The following is a 17811-nucleotide window of genomic DNA, read 5'->3' as shown; positions in this document are numbered from 1 at the left end:
ATCCATGCTTGTATTGTTATTTTCATAGGTATCAACCAATTTCGAAGGAGATGACGATACGAGTAGTGCAACAGTTGCACAGGTAAGCAAATCGTACACATTTTAGAGTGAGTTTTCTCTTTGATTATAATAATAACAATAATAGTCATAATGATGAAATGGGTTCTTGTAATTGTATAGCTCTCACGTCTGTAAAACTGAACTCCTGGCGCTCCACAATTATTACCTCGGCTTTAGCATGGTTGCCATTATGGCACTTGAGCATTTAAAGGAATTTATTGCTGCCGGGTACCCATTTACTTTACTTGGGTCAAGTTTGGCAAATGTCGATTCATTTCTTGCCAAAACACGTTTAGTTCCGTGGCAGAGATTCGAATACCGTTAAATCCATGCTTGTATTGTTATTCTCAAAGGTTTCAACCAATTTCGAAGGAGATGACGATACGAGTAGTGCCACAGTTGCACAGGTTAAAAATAGTACACATTTTAGAGTGAGTTTTCTCTTTGATAATAATAATAACAATAATAGTCATGATGATAAAATGGGTTTTTGCAATTGTATAGCTCTCACGTCTGTAAAACTGCACTCCTGGCGCTCCATAATTATTACCTCGGCTTTAGCATGGCTGCCATTATGGCACTTGAGCATTTAAAGGAATTTATTCCTGCCGGGTACTTGTTGTCATTACTTTTGTAGTTTACGCAGTCTCACATCTCGTGTTAGTTTGTTTGTTTTTGTTTTTTTGTTTTTCTGTATTTTTGGAATCAGTCTTCTTTGTCTTTGTCACGTGTTCTTATGCATCCAAATAATAATACTTTTAGAACTTCACTTCCTGAATTTCAGAATGATGATTCAACCTCTTTGCACCAACTGCCCTTTGCTGGAATCGATGATACAGACCTTCGTACATTATTTGTAAATATTACTCTTTTTAATAACAGCACTCATGATTGTCTGAATGTCAATACTTTTGAATATGATTCTGATGACACTCCTAACTGTATACCCAATGTAAAATATTTGCTTGAACCCGACTTTAAACAGATTGTCCCTTGTCAAAAGATAAATCAATTTAGTGTGCTACACATAAATGCCACAAGTTTGGGGCGGAATTTTGATAGTATTAACAGTTATCTTAGTACTTTGGAATTCCAGTTTTCTGTAATCGGTATATCGGAAACGTGGATAAATCCAACTGCAATATATCCTTATTGTATTGAAGGTTAAACATTTATACACGCCGATAGGAAAACTGGTAGTGGAGGTGGTGTGGGACTTTTCATACGAGATGACCTGCATTAGAAAATTCATGATTTTTCAGATCAGTGTGATGGTGTTGAAATTTTTGGCATCGAAATTTTATGCAAACACTCCAAAAACATATTTGTAATATTTACTTACCGTCAGCCCAAATCTAATCTTTCATTATCTATATCATTCCTTGATAAAATTATGAATGATCCCCATATAAAGAGTTCAAACTCATATATCACTGGTGATTTTAATGTTGATACTTTGAAGCACAAAAGTAGTCCTATTGTATCTGAATTTGTAAATGGTATATTGTCAGCCGGATTTTACCCCCTTATTGATAAGCCAACACGAATTGATACTCGTTCCGCCTCACTGATCGATAATATTTATACAATTTTTTTTCATACAAATATGTTTTCAGGTATTTTAATTTTCCTATTTTTAATATTTCTCAATCTATTGATAATCTTTGTGTAAATACTAATAATTCACATGCATATCGTAAAATCACAACTGAAAAATTGAGATAAAAATCTGAAGCCCTAAGTAGTACTAATCGGTCAAGTGTTTTAAATGAACAAAATCCAGAAAAAGCATATAATTTATTCCTGTATACTTATTGAAATTGTACAATATGTATCTTCCTTTACTAATTGCACAAAGTGGGAAAAGAATTAAGCCGAAAAAGCCATGGGCCGCCTTGGAAATATTAAAATTAATAAGAGAGAAAAACAGATCATATCAATTATATTTTAAAAATCCTAGTGAAAGTAGAAAAAATAAATATAAAAGGTGTCGCAATGATGTTAATATTATTTTACGATGTTTTAATAGAAAGTATTAACATGATAGATTTGAAGCAGTCAAAAATAATTTGAAGAAAAGTTGGTCAATTATCAATGAGGTCCTTTGAAGAAAAAATACTGCAGTAAATAAACCCACTGTTTTTATGTATACAGGGAGTGCATTAAGTGAACCGCAAGAAATTGCTGAAAAAATAAATGAGTTTTTTTTATTGATGTTGGTTCTAATGTTCTTAAAGACAATTCACTGTATAATAATGAGCTGTAATAATAATGGCACAAGCTGTGGAATAGTATAGTATTAATGACTGCTTTGAGAGAAATAGTTGTTTTTATACGCTCAACGGAAGGTTAGAATTGTGCTATTGACCGAGGCGTGCCGAGGGCAATAGCCCAATTGTAACCTTCCCGAGAGCGTATAAAAACAACTATTTCTCGAATATTAAAGCAGTCATTAATACTTTGATATGCCGAAAACAAAAGAGTCAACTAATGACACCACCTTGGCCTTTCTCTAGTTTATCTGCACGGTTGTTTTTTATGAGTGTATCTTTGAGAGTAGACTAGATCTAGATTCTAGTCTAAGCAAGATATTTTTACAATTTGGGGGGTGGGCCGGCCCTGTGGGGAATATGGAGAAGAACCTGCGCTTTCATATGACACCTCACTTATTGAGTATCACCTTCAGGATCACAACAGATTATAAAGGTTTGAATCTCGAATTGAAAAACAAACTTGACCTTTTTTGCATGGCCGCGGAATGCACGTAGGCTGCATAGAGACTGCATTGCGTACAATCTCTATGGGAATAATTTTAACACACAACATCGGGTGCGCGATCAGACACCCTGACAACTAGATCTATTTTCGTCTAGAGTCTATACGTCTATGCTTTTTCAGCAACTAAACGAACATGTTTATGGATAATTTCACGTACCCTTTTTGTTGTTCTTGCTGTCAGCGAGTCTTGCATTTGATAAGTTGAAATCTTGGGAGAGATTCTTGAGCCATTTTTGTCTTGTTTGGAATTGTCTTGTCTTGTATGAAAATACCGACTAATTCTTCGCACACGTACGGTATCCTCGATCGCTCAAACCATTTTTTAACATGTAAACCTATGGGGTAACCATGGAGACTGACCTATTTCCCCAATAACCATGGTTATTGGAATTTTAGAACTGTTTTAACCATGGTTACTGCGAATTTTCGGGAACAGTTAAAGTTTATGAATGCAATTTCGACCAATCAGATTGCTGGATTACTTAAGTGAGGTATATAAATGGTATTAGTCCAAATGCTGTGAAATACACGTTGCCATACATTGTTGAACCCTTCCTTTATATTTGTAATTTATGGTTACAAACAGGCCATGTACCCAGTAAATTAAAAATATCGAAGGTAATACCAGTGTTTAAAAAAGATGACCCATCAGACTTCTCGAACTATCGACCCATATCTATCTTGCCATGTTTCTCCAAGATAATTGAAAGATTAGTTTATAATAGATTGTATGGATTTTTAGCAAAATATTATGTTTTATTTCATGGTCCATATGGTTTTCGAACAAACCACTCTACTGACATGCCTTTAATTAAAATACAGGATAAAATAATACAACATTTTAATAATAATAAACATGTTATTGGTTTTTTATGGACTTTTCTAAGGCATTTGATTCGCTTTCTTTACTTTTTTTTTATTAAGGAAATTGCAATATTATGGTTTAAGAGGCACAACTTTTAAATGGTTTGAAATCTTACTTATTAAATGGACAACAATGTTCTGTTTTTCATATTGCTCCGTTTAGTCTCATTTCACAACGCCCCCTATCGTCAGAGTCAGCAGCCTAACATGTTAGCCTATGGACGTTTTTTTTTTTTAATCGTTAAAAATTCATTTTTTGTTTAAACGAAAAGCACATCCACCCCGACGTACGTTATCACTAGCTCTTTCATTGGAGCCCTCATGTCTCATTGACTTTTGAAAGTTCATCCACCGTAATTTTTCAAAATAGGTTGCAAGCTCGCCATTGCCTATAATACACATGTGAAACAAGTCGAACTTTAGACTCAGTCTGCCAAGCGATTGTAAGATTATAGGTCAAGCACACGAAGGATAAGAAGCATGAATTATCAATTATCACTTCTGCTATGTTCATTATGTCCATTTCATCCAATCCCCCCATCGTAATTTTTCCATTTAGTAAAAGCAAACATTTTGCCGAGTTTAGCCAAAACATGAATATTAATGAACGGTCAGACAATACAGCCTTTTAGTACGTAACGTATAGTGAATGGGAATGGGCGATGATCCGTCTAGGAGGTAGAGGTCAGTGGTTTGTGCTGGCAATGTTCACGCGAGCGAAAATGAGACAATCGGAGCAATATGAATGATTGCACATCATATTTTAAAACCGTAAAAACTGAGGAGTACCTCAGGGATCTATTTTAGGACCTTTATTATTTTTATCGTACATAAATGACATTACCAACTCTTGCCCTGGATGTGATTTGATGTTATATGCCGATGACACAACTATTCTATCCGCTCATAATGATATTGATCTTTAACTTCAATTTTTAAATGAAAATCTTTTAAAAATATCGTCTCGGTTTAAGTGCAATAATAACTTATCATTAAATGTCAATAAAACGCAATATATATATTTTCATAAAAGAGGATATCAAGTACCTAGAAACATAAAAATATACATAGATAATACACTCTTGCAAAGAAGTGAAAGCGTACTTTTTTGGGGTGTTACTTTGAATGAATCCTTGAATTGGAAGGACCATATTTCTTCTGTATGCTTAAATGTTGCACGTTATGTCGGAATTATGTATCGATTGAAAAATATTTTACCTGCATATGTTTTATTTTTAATATTTATAATACGTTTATTTTATCCACTATTTTTTACTGCACTACTGTTTGGGGAAACACTTATTATACACACTTACACAAATTAATTATATTACCAAAACAAGCAATACGTATATGTACCAATTCAAGTTATATGACACCCTCATCCCCACTATTTAAAAAATTATGTTCACTTATTATTATTAGTTATTATATATTAACAAACTACAAATATGTTTCCCTATGCAAAGATTTAATACCCACACTCTGTCTTTATATTTAATTAATATCATCATCATCATCATCAACTTCAGGTGGCGCTGTAAAGCGCTGCTGTGGCCTTCACGAGAGCACGTCATGCAACTCTTTCACCTGCCATTAGTGTTGCACCTTTCATTCCTTGTCCAGACACTTTCTTGATATCATCAGTCCAAGATATTGGTGGACGGCCTCTTACCCCGTTTTCCTTCTACTGCTCCTTGCAGTATTTGCTTCTCGATACCTTCAGATCTCCTAACAAATTGCCCAAAACAGTTAAGTTTTCTTTCCATGATTCCCCTTCTGATGGTCAAGTCTGTTCCAATCTTTTCCAGGACCCACACATTTGTTTTTTTTTATCTTTCCATGACACCTGCAACAGCCTCCTATAGCATCACATTTCAAAGGCATCAACTCTCTTTCTGTCATTCTTTGTCATGGCCCAGGACTCACTTCCGTAAGTAGCAATAGAGAAAGAAGTTGCTTGAAGCAGACGAACCTTCAGACTGAGAGATAAAATGAATTTTCTTTAAATTCTCAGATTCATAGTTATCCTACAAGAAATGTAAACAAATTTCTTTGGTGGACATAAAATAATGATTATTCAAGATATTCTCTGAGACATTCGGGTCCACTTTTTTTTATAATAATGTAAAATGTAACCAGTTTAATATCAATTACTTTTAATTTGTTAAATATCTTTTCTTGAGTTATCCTGAAGAACCATACCATACTGTTTGATGCTCTTATATGTCTTTTTGTTTATAATGTTCTTCATGTTTATGTTCTCATGTGCTCATGTTCTCTGTTTTTATGTATTATTTGACCAATGTCTATTTTTTTATAATAATAATATAAAAATAAACAAATACACAAACTAGGTGAACACACCCTGACAAGCCAAAAACCTGGCTTTCATTGTGTTTACCATTTTCCAATTATCCTCTTATATTTGTTGATGTAGTCTGTACCTTGTTTCTTATTGAATTCTATACTTGTGTTGTTTTTTATCTTCTTAATCGTTTGATTGAAATGTTATAGTTTTATAATGTTTTTATTGCCCATTGACTGTTTTTTACACATTGTTTTTAATTGATGTTGGAATTTGGAAATGAATGATTTGAATTTCGTTTTTACTTAACCTCGGTCAAGTGTGGCAAATGTAGATTAATGTTTTTGCCAAAGGACGTTAGTGTCGTGGCAGGGATTCGAACCCCGTACCCTGTGGTTCACAGTAAGGTGAATTATCCACTAGACCACAACATCTGTTTTAGTTTTTCATGGTAGGAAAGAGAATGCTTGGTTTATGTTCCAAAATATCACCGATAAGTACCCATATGATACATTATTAGAATTTATCAGAAACCCTTTATTAAATGATTGTGTTCGTGCGAACGACTAAACAAAAATAGTGGTACAATAACTGTAGCTTTTCCTGAACATTTTAAAGCCATTCTTCAAGGTGTGGTTGAATATTTATGTCAAAAAAAGAAGAATAAAGTATCTTGCGCAATTTTTGAAGTAATACATCGGGTTAATGATTTCAAGGTAACTTGTCATTTCCGAAGATTCATAATTCCGAAGGTTCATGGATCAAAACTTTCATTTTCGATATTCGGAATGTTCGAAAATGAAACAGGTTTAATTGCAAAACTTAACCCTATTGTAATTTTGGAATTACGAACCTTGGAGTATTATATGAAACTGCAGAATTACGAACATCCGGATTGTACTTTGATATCTCTTTAAAGGTAAAGACCAGGGGGGCGGTTTGCAAAAAACTTGTCATTAGTGACAAATGACTGTTTTTGTTATAAGCTACTGAAATCCTTGCTTCTGATTGGTTGTCAGCAGATTTGTCACTAATTTTTTTCATTTGTCATTGAAAAAAGGCTTTGTGAAACAGGTTCCAGTTCTGGTCATGCGATTGGATTGTGAAAGAAACGTTGTGGAATCGATCAGAAAAGGTTGATCATCTAGCATATAAGTATTGGAGTGTACTGCAAGATTCTGGAATCATCAGAATGATAAGAAATTTGCCAAGTCTTGGTAAAGTTATAAGCACTGTAAACAGAAATATGTATATGGGACTACGCGACACGTGCGCAATATCTATCCGGTCCAGATAGATATAATAATGTACCAAATATATCAATTAGTAGTGGCTTCCGGGCAAAATTTGTATCATCACGTATTAGTCAAAACATATCCTTTCACATGATTAATAATAAGAGCTTCCATTTCATTTTTAAGAGGGGGCGTTTCCATAACTTGTCTATACCTTTAACTCCATGCTTGTATTGTTATTCTCATAGGTATCAACCAATTTGGAAGAAGATACGAGTAGTGCCACAGGTGCAGAGGTAAGCATATCGTACACATTTTAGAGTGAGTTTTCTCTTTGATAATAATAAAAACAATAATAGTCATAATGATGAAATGGGTTCTTGTAATTGTATAGCTCTCACGTCTGTAAAACTGAACTCCTGGCGCTCCACAATTATTACCTCGGCTTTAGCATGGTTGCCATTATGGCACTTGAGCATTTAAAAGAATTTATTCCTGCCGGGTACCCATTTACTTCACCTGGGTCAAGTGTGGCAAATGTAGATTAATTTCTTGCCAAAAGACGTTAGTGCCGTGGCAGAGATTCGAATACCGTTAACTCCATGCTTGTATTGTTATTCTCATAGTTATCAACCAATTTCGAAGGAGATGACGATACAAGTAGTGCCACAGTTGCAGAGGTAAGCAAATCGTACACATTTTAGAGTGAGTTTTCTCTTTGATAATAATAATAACAATAATAGTCATAATGATGAAATGGGTTCTTGTAATTGTATAGCTCTCACGTCTGTAAAACTGCACTCCTGGCGCTCCACAATTATTACCTCGGCTTTAGCATGGCTGCCATTATGGCACTTGAGCATTTAAAGGGATCTGAGTTTGAGTTTTGTTGAGTTTGAGTTTTATTGATTTCACATTTCACATGCAGAAATAATACGGATAACAAAATATACATAAAAATACATATTGTTTCATAATTTAAAAAAAAAATGATTATATTAATTGACAAGGTAATCATCACATTTGTTTGACAACCAATATCATTTAAAGGAAACCCAGACAAAAGTACAAACTGTGAAATGTGCAGGAACCTATAGAAAAGCAGAGCTTGTAAAGAATAGGTTCCTGGGAGACTTGAAAAATAACAGGGACAGAAAATGTTTACTGTATAGAGAGGTACACAATTAAAATTAAGACGGCAGTAATTTGACAGTAATTGTTTGCGAGTTCAATACAATACGATACAGAAGAAAAAAGAAGAAAAAGAAATGCATTAAAACGTAGAGGAGTAACGAGCCAATAAATAGCAGAGTATGCACCTATCTCTACCACACATGTTTGCACCACCTGAACGTTTACAAAAACCGAACAATAGAAATCATGAATTATTTATTCCTTTCCTGTAAAAATTCACTTATGTCACACAGGCAAAAGAACGCCTAAAATTGCAAATGAATTGTAAAATGAATTGTAAAATGGTACACGTTATTAGAAAAAAGAACATTATACATGGAATGTCTAATAATCATTATTATTGTATGCATTCAACAAATGTAACTTGAGTTTATATTTAAATTGATGCATAGAAGAAGAGTGAAGTAAATCAGGATGAAGATTGTTCCAAAAAGACGGACCAGTATACACAATTGTTTTTTGAGAAAATGAAGTGCGTAAAAAGGGGGATGTGAAAATCATTCCTTTTCCTGGTAGGGTATGAATGAATATCCAAGTTCTTAGTGAAAAGAGAAGTAATCGAATCAGGCAAATCATTTGTTGTAAGTTGATACATAAAAATACCCAAATTATAGAGAAATATATCAGACACATGTAAAAGGTTATTGTTGAAAAATAAGATGTTTGAATGTGACCGGAAACCAACATTGTGAATTATTCTCAGGGCTCTTTTTTGAATGACCAATAAACTATGCAGTTGAGTCTTGGAGCAGTTACCGCAAGCTAAAATACCGTAATTTAAATAAGGGAAAAATAAGGTGGAGTATAGATTCAACAGGACATCAAGAGGAAATAAGTGTTTAAGTCTGTTGATGACGCCAGTATTTCGTGATAAAAGTTTACATACATTTCCAACGTGCATTTTCCAATTAAGTTTACAGTCTATAACAAGACCAAGAAATTTTGTGTGTTCAACAAATAAAATGTTTGTGTCATTAATGGAAATGTTACAGGTAGTGATGTTATGTAGTTACTGAAAAGCATATAGTTCGTTTTAGTCACATTAAGAGATAATTTATTGGCATTAATCCACTCCAAAACAGATAGTAATTCATTGTTTACAACGTCAGCAATAATATTTGGATTTGGACGAGTAAAGAAAATATTGGAATCATCGGCAAAAAGTATGAATGACAAAATGGGGGAGGAAGTTTGGAAATCATTAATGTAAAGTAGAAACAAGAGCGGACCAAGGAGGGATCCTTGCGGGACACCACAAGTGATATGTCGTAGACATGAGTCATGATCGTTTAAATTAACATATTGCATTCTGTCTGTGGGGTAATTCCTGAACCACTCCAAGGCCTTCCCTCTGATCCCATAATGGGATAGTTTATATAAGAGAATGTCATGGTTAACTGTGTCGAAGGCTTTGGGGAAGTCCAGGAAAATACCAATAGTATGGGACATATTATCAATAGCACATGCAATCTTATTAATGAACATGAGTAATGCATGAGTTGTGGAGTGTTTACGTCGGAAACCATATTGTGATGACGATAATATATTAAATTTAGTTATGAATTTAAAGGTACGAGTATATATAAGCTTTTCTAAGATTTTTGAAAACGACGAAAGCAAGGAAATTGGGCGATAATTACCCGAGTCATCTTTACTATCAGATTTAAATATAGGATCCACCTTAGCAATTTTCATTTTTTGAGGTACAATACCATTTAGTAAAGATAAATTTAAAATATGAGCAAGAGGATGGGCAATCACACCGATTCCTTTTTTTAAAAGAAAATTAGTTATGCCATCAGCACCTGCACTTTTTTATTCTTAACATTATTGACAATACTAATTAATTCAGAACAGTCTGTTGGAGTTAAAAATAATGAACTTTGGTTGGAATTTGTGAGAAATGAATGAAAGGGTCTACCAGATGTGGGTATTTTTTCAGCTAGCTTTGGCCCTATTTGAACAAAAAAAAAGAATTAAAATCAATTGTACATACGTATACATTCATTGGAAATAAGATCAAGAAAAAACACAGATAAGAAATAAAAAGAAGAAAATTCATTACTTAGCACTTGTAATAGAACACGTGCAAGAAACTCATGGGCTCCTTTCAGCCACCGCACGTAGAAGAAATTTAGAAAATTCAGGCAAAAGCAAGAGAGAGAAAGAGAAAGAAATAGAAAGAGGAAGAGAGAGAGAGAGAGAGAAAGAGAGGGAGGGAGACAAAAAATTGGGGGGGGGGAGATACCCTTCTTACGGTATCGGGTTACATGTATGTTTACATGTAATACATGTTAATCAAAACTTAATTTAGAATTTAAGTTGAAACGGTAAAATAGATGTACATGTATCACACAGTACACAGAACACATTCCAGAGAAGGTAAAGAATAATTATCGTAACTTTTGTTCAATGCTGAGGTGATTTACCTTACTCCTGCTGGTTATTCCACTCGGAGGTGTTTTTTTCCTTCCATTTGAGTTCAACTGAAGCTCCGACAACGATTATCTTAGTGGAGACTCCCTTTTGCTTCCAGAGGTCGTAAGCGATCTTGGCAAGCATTCCCCTCCTGGCTTTGAGAGCTGGGGGGAGGTCTGTGCGCACTGTGATTCTCACTGACGCCGTGGCGCGATCGTGGGGGATCCTTTGGCGCTGACCGTTTTCGAAAGCGGCGAGTAGGCGGTTACGATCCTCCATGTAAGCGAACTTCGCGATGATTGCATTCGGGGCTTGTGGGCGGGTTGATGAGGCGTAGCTCCGTTGTTGCGTCTTGGTAGGCGGTGTGCGTTCGCGATCGTGATGTCGTTAGCTTCCCTTTCATTGATGCCGAGGTGTATGAAGACCTTTTGCAAGACGTCGCGTACTTTTTCGTCGGGTGTTTCATTAACGCCGTAAAAAAGAAGATTGGCGCGCCGATTGTAGATTTCCATTATGACAATCTTCTCTTCGAGGTCGGCGATTTTTTTTCCCCCATTTTCTTTTCAATCGCGGGGAGCTTTACATGCTGAAGGTTGGCAACCAAATCGGAATTCATGCTAACAGAATCCTCAAGTTCGGTTTGCCTACGCTTGATGGAGGCCACCTCTGCTGTGAGTAGGTCCAGTTTCCCGCATACTGCAGCTGAGCTAGCGGTTATCGAACGCTGGATGTCGGCGAGTGTCAATTCGGGTTCCGCTTGCGGGCGAAGTAGCGGCTCACTTGGGCCTTGCTTGCTGGCACCTCTTGTAGTATTTGCACCTTGCGGGTCTGGAGATTGGGCGGGTCCGTTTGTGCTTACAGATGAACGTAAAGCCCTGGAATTAGCCATTTCCTTAAAAATTCGCGATACTTTACCTTGCTTCTAGTGTGGAATGAGATTCTAAGATATGAATATCCTCTATAGTCCAGTAAAATCCTTGAAGCAGAAATGCTTAAGCTCGAGTAAGGGTTCGGTGGGTGAATAAAAGGGCGATGGCTGGAGAGAGTAAAAATTACACGTCCGTTCCCAATGAAGTGTAAGTGTCGGGTACCCATTGAACTGTAAGTGCCGGGTACCCATTTACTTCACCGGGGTCAAGTTTGGCAAATGTAGATTAATTTCTTGCCAAAAGACGTTAGTGCCGTGGCAGAGATTCGAATACCGTTAACTCCATGCTTGTATTTTTATTCTCATAGGTATCAACCAATTTCGAAAAAGATGGAACGCAGAAAAAGGGTGCAGAGATCTACGAGACAAACGCTGAATACCGCTTACATTACCATCCTTTACGACTCATGGTATTATAAATTGGAATTAAATGTGATTTTGTTCTGGTTTTATAGATGGGAAATTCTAAGGTATTTGGTCAATTTGGTGTACCATCCGTTACCAATCATTGATGTGTGATACAGTAGAAAAAGCTCTCATATAACAGGACACCTTATATCAGTGCCCCCCCCCCCCCCTCACTGAGCGCATTTCCGGGCGGCGCGATTTTCAAATTTTCGGGAGCAAAAAGAAAAAAAATGGGCCCCAACCCCTAAGAAATCTTGATCCGCGCCTGCCTGATATAACAAGGTAATTCCATGGTCCCAATGTAACGAGTTTCCACCGTCGATCAGTTCGGATGAGAGTAAGGCATTGTTGAATCGTCCTGGTCTGTCGTCAGCTTGCTGTTAAAACGGAAAGCCACTCGCCTGCCGCAATGAACCTGCACTGTCATTTTTACATTTGTGTTTTATTTGTGCACTGTTGTTGGCTAAAGCAATCCACGTGTATGTCCAGATCAAATCAGACCAGAGTAAGGATTTCTTTTTAACCACCCTGTATTTTTGGTATTTTTACGTGGATGTTGGCTAATAGTATCTATTTACATGTTATTCCAGATCAAAACGGACGAGAGTAAGGAATTGTTGAAACACCCTGTAGTCCGTTTGTTCTTAAGACACAAACATAAAGCCACTCGCCTGACATACTGGATCAATTTAGTGAACATCCTCACCCTCCTAATCCTCGTAACGTGCCACAGTCTCTTCATCCCTCCACCCTTCTACGTCCAGGCCTCTGGGGACGGCAGCAACTACACCTGGTTGGCCGATGGTCAGACCAAATGGAAGGACCACTTGGACTCGATCACTCTGGTCTTCTTTGGGATAGTTTGCATATGGATCATCCTCACCCTGACTGTCATCTACTTGGTGCTATTTGTAAGAAACGACAAGGCTAACCATGGGCTAACGTTAAACTCTCTTAAAGGGCAATTAAGTCCACTCCAAACATAACTTACTCTTAATAGAAGCAGAAAAATCTGAAAAACCAATCAAAAAAAGTGTGAGCAACATCGGAAAACTAATAAGAAAGTTATGAATTTTTAAAAAAGTATGTAAAACTATGGAACAATGAAAATACTAAGACAAATTGGAAACTCAATTGTGAGTCGTGACGTCATGTCCTCACTATCCACTAAATATTTTCTTTATATTGATAATACAAATTTCCTATTCCCCCCCCCCCCCTAAGAATCTTATTTCTTAACACCAGCATCCAAGTTAGATTGATAGTAATATGTTTTTGTGTGGATGGACTAATATAGAGTAATTTTTTTCCAGTTAAATCATGAAAAGGGTGAATTTTGATAAACTATTTATATAAAAATCAATAATTATGAATATACAATATTCAGAACATAGTATCAATTCTTCAAAGTTCATAAAAGATTTTGTGAAATGTCATGCACGCAATATGATACAAATCATATAACCTGGGCAAGGCATGGGGAATTCAAGTTTTGGGGGATAAAAAGGGAAATTAATGGGATTGAACTATATTAAGCAATTGATAAGTAGTTAAAACATGACGTCACAAACTGATAACCAAATTGGCAATCTGTGTAGTGATATCAATTGTTCCATAGTTTTTCATAATTTTTCAAAAATTCATAACTTCCTTATTTTACTCAAACATATTTTAATTGGTTTGTCTGATTTTTCTGCTTCTATTGAACAAAGGATATTTTTGGAGTGGACTTGGACTTTAATATGAACGAACCGGAAATTTACTCTTTTAGGGGTCATGTTTGGGACAAATTTGTTTTGGATGGAATCCACCGTACTGAGTATGACCCCGTTCTCACTCACTTTGAAAGTGGTCTTAGTTAGACCGCTCCAGAGGAACGGGTCTTGAGGAACGGTTTGCGAGCGTTCACACTCCGAGCAGTTTTTTATGGCTCAAACCGCTCCACGAGTCAAAGTGGTCTTGTTGCTATGGCAGCTCAGGTCAGCAGGTCAATTTTTTCGCGCGCGGAATACAAACCGTATGTACCGTACTACATGTTTCGCACGGAACGTCACTAGCTCACTTCCGTTCAAAGTACGCTTCCGTTCACATTGCACGTTAGAGCGGTCCAAACCGCTCTTAATAAGACCCGTTCCTCAAGACCACCTCCCGAGGTGGTCTTCTAGAGCGGTCCAGAAGTCCACTTCCTGGACCACCTTGACCGTTCTCACTCACCTAAGAACTTCTCCTGAGGAACGGGTCTTAGTTAGACCGCTCCAACGAAGTGAATGAGAACGGGGTCTTATACACAGAATGGCGAAGAATCTGTCGGTTGTATTTGAGGTCGGTTTGGCGGTGCGCCAAGGGCATGAGGCAGCAATTAGTTCGATCTCCACGAAAGTAATATTTGACTCTTAAATTATCATATCTACATATTCTTCAGAACTTGTGATTTTAATGTTGAGGTTATAATATTTGTTTAAATACTTGTTTCAATATCTTTGATTTTCTTTTTCAATAACAGTTTTAAAAAATATAGCTAATTATAAGTGTTTGTGGAAATTTTCGTAGGAAGAAATGTTTCTTTGATCGTGTTTTGTAGATGATTTATCTCTTTTGATAAAGCGTATCTACAGATGTACAGAAACTCTACGAAGACTATCATAAGTGTTGTGATTTTGTATACATTATGGAGGGAAGATTCAAAATAATTATTTCAGGGTTTTTTGTCCTTGTTTTCTCTTTTTCTTGATCAGATCCAGCGCGTGTTGATGTACAAACACTCGACACTGAGCTCCATCTGTGGTATTCTTAGTATATTGCGTGAGATGAGCATTCAGGTCTTCACTATTCTCTTCATCCTACCCGGATTTAGTGATCAACAGTATCATGACGTCACGATTAAGGCCGTGAGTATATTATCTATATTGACGGATATGAAATTGTACCATTCACCAACAAATATTTAGTTTCGTATGTTAGTAGTTCCATGTCGTAATAATTGTTCAAAATTTGAGCTCCAAATAGCACTTTTGTAAAGAGATTTTGTAAGTTTAAAAAAATCTCAAACTTGTGAGTAGACTACTCAACGCACCCGTGTGTCTTTATTTTATCCGCACTCCTTATGGGGCTTTCACATATACACTCCGGGGCCCGTACGGCGAGTAAAAACAGACATGTTGGGAAAAGTTCCTACGGGCGCCGGGACAGTTTTGTAAGCCGTACGGACGCCGTGGTGCTGAGTTGGCTGCTCCCAATTCTCCCGGCGTTTTTATCCGACCGTTAGGCCGTAGAAAGCCCGTAAAGGGCCCATAGGGCCCCTCACGATTTTGGGGTCAATTCTCATGAAAAATCTTTACGGGCGCCTTGCGGTGCTCAAGGGTTCCGTACGTGTACCCTACGGCTCCCTCACGGGCCACTCAAGAGCCCCGGGTGATATGCACAACAACAGGCGTCTGCCGTCCGGGGGAAATTTAAAATGAATATTGCCCGTGCGGGTCCCTCACGGCGGCATCTCGAAATGTACAACGCAGTTTTAAATACAGGAGGTGCGGATACCAGAGGACACATACAGAGTGAGTCAGAAAAAATGTCCCACTTTTTAAAAGTTGTATTGTTTGAAGTATGAATATTTAATCATGAGTTTCATGATATGTCTTGATAGAGTTATCCTCTTAGTACATTTAGGTACCATTTTCATTTGAATCTCTGCTTGCATGACTGAACATCAGACAATCTTTTCAAGACTGCCACTTCTCACTTGCGCCAAGTTGCTAGGTGAGGAATAAAATAATGTTTTTAACAAAGACAGCCAGCTTTTGTCAATTATCCAATTAGCCAGACAGACAAAAACACACAAACACACGCACACGCACGCACACACACGCACACACAAACACACACATATATATATATATATATATATACGCACATGCACAGGCACACGCCCACAAATGAGCATTCTATTCCCGACAAGGTCCTACCAAACTGTTACTTTTTTTCGGGAATTCTTCTTAACGTACGAAAAGTTGAGTGGCCATTGTCCTCTTGGTGCGTATTGGCGGATGTTGTGCTTCATGATGATGATGATGATGATGATGATAATGATGATGATGAAGATTAAGATGATGAAAATGATGATGATGATGACATGATGGTGGCAGTGAATGTGTACAAAATGAATTTTTTTTAGGGTTATGCCACTTAAACATTCAGCGTTCTTGATAAAAATCAATGCTCAATCAGAAAAGGGGAAATTATGAAACAATATTGTCACCGTGTGTGTTGTGTGTGCGCGTGTCTGACTGTCTTTGTTCAATGGCACTGTTTTATTCCTTACCCAGTAACTTGGCGCAAGTGAGATCTGGCAGTCTTGTAAAGATTGTCTAATATTCAGTGATACATGCAGAGATTCAAATGAAAATGGTACCTTAATGTACTGGGAGGATAACTCTATCAAGATATATCATGAAACTCATGATCAAATATTCATACAAATTCTAAAAAGTTTGGGACATTTTTTTCTGACTCACTCTGTAGTTCAGTGCACCGCACGGCACCCGGCCGGGTGCCTTGAGGACCCCTGGCGGGTCCCGGCAGGGCACCTTCCGGGAGCCATCGGTGCACCTGCTCATCGGACGGAGCCCGTAAGGTTACCGGCCGGCACTCGGCCGTCACCCTGCCGGCACCCTTACGGGCGCCTTGCATTTCACCCGACTAATTTTCTCCTGGCACCTCCCGGGCGCCGCAGAATATGTGACCGCACATGCCGTAGAAATGAAAATCGGACGGTTCCCGTACGGTCTCTAAATCCACGGGAAGCCGCCGGGTAGGGAAAATCGTACGGGCCCCGGTTCATATGTGACCTAGGCATAACATGCATGTCCATAGAAAGCCGGATAATTTTGTGCGTGGATGATATATACCTTCAAGCTGCACACGAAGTATTTTTATTTAGGTGATTGGATCACATTGATTGTGTCTTTCACTCAAGTTTATATTATTACAACCAAACTAATATCAGCATGATGTGCGAACATTTAATTTAAAAATGAAGTTGAACACCGGTCAAATAATAAAGCCTATATTGTGAAAGAATTGATCTGTCTGGAAGCAATTCAAAATTGTTGATTACGTACATGTAGTACAATATAAATCCGTGCACTCTGTGATCTGTTTTAATCATCTTTTAATGATAAGGAATTAACTCAATCTTGCTGGAAATTGAGTGCACTGCCCACAGAAATGTGTATGTGGGACTACACACACATGTGGTATGAATATTTGGTTCAAACCTTATTCAAAGCTTATTTTCGACATATTTCGAATATAGGAGCATTTCAAGAGCACACCTTTTCAGGGGCACGTCTTTCATATATTCTTACAAACTAATATTCATTTAAAAAAATTAGAGAGCTCCGAAAGTATTTGTTTTACCCTTTAATACCAGAACTCAACCTTTTCAGCATTTAGAGAAGAATGAAACCCAACAAACATGAGCTTATAATCTTCTTAAAATCGGTCAGCCAGCTAAAAAAAAATATCTTGAAATTACTCCTATTTGAAGGAAAACAATCTCTAAAATGTTCGGTTTCCTTTATAGTCATTATCCCGTGGGAGCTGCCATTTTGATTAAGAAA

The sequence above is a fragment of the Strongylocentrotus purpuratus genome, unplaced genomic scaffold (genome assembly GCF_000002235.5).
Source record: "Strongylocentrotus purpuratus isolate Spur 01 unplaced genomic scaffold, Spur_5.0 spur5_scaffold_4, whole genome shotgun sequence".
NCBI lineage: Eukaryota > Metazoa > Echinodermata > Echinoidea > Camarodonta > Strongylocentrotidae > Strongylocentrotus > Strongylocentrotus purpuratus.
This window is presented reverse-complemented; position numbering follows the sequence as displayed.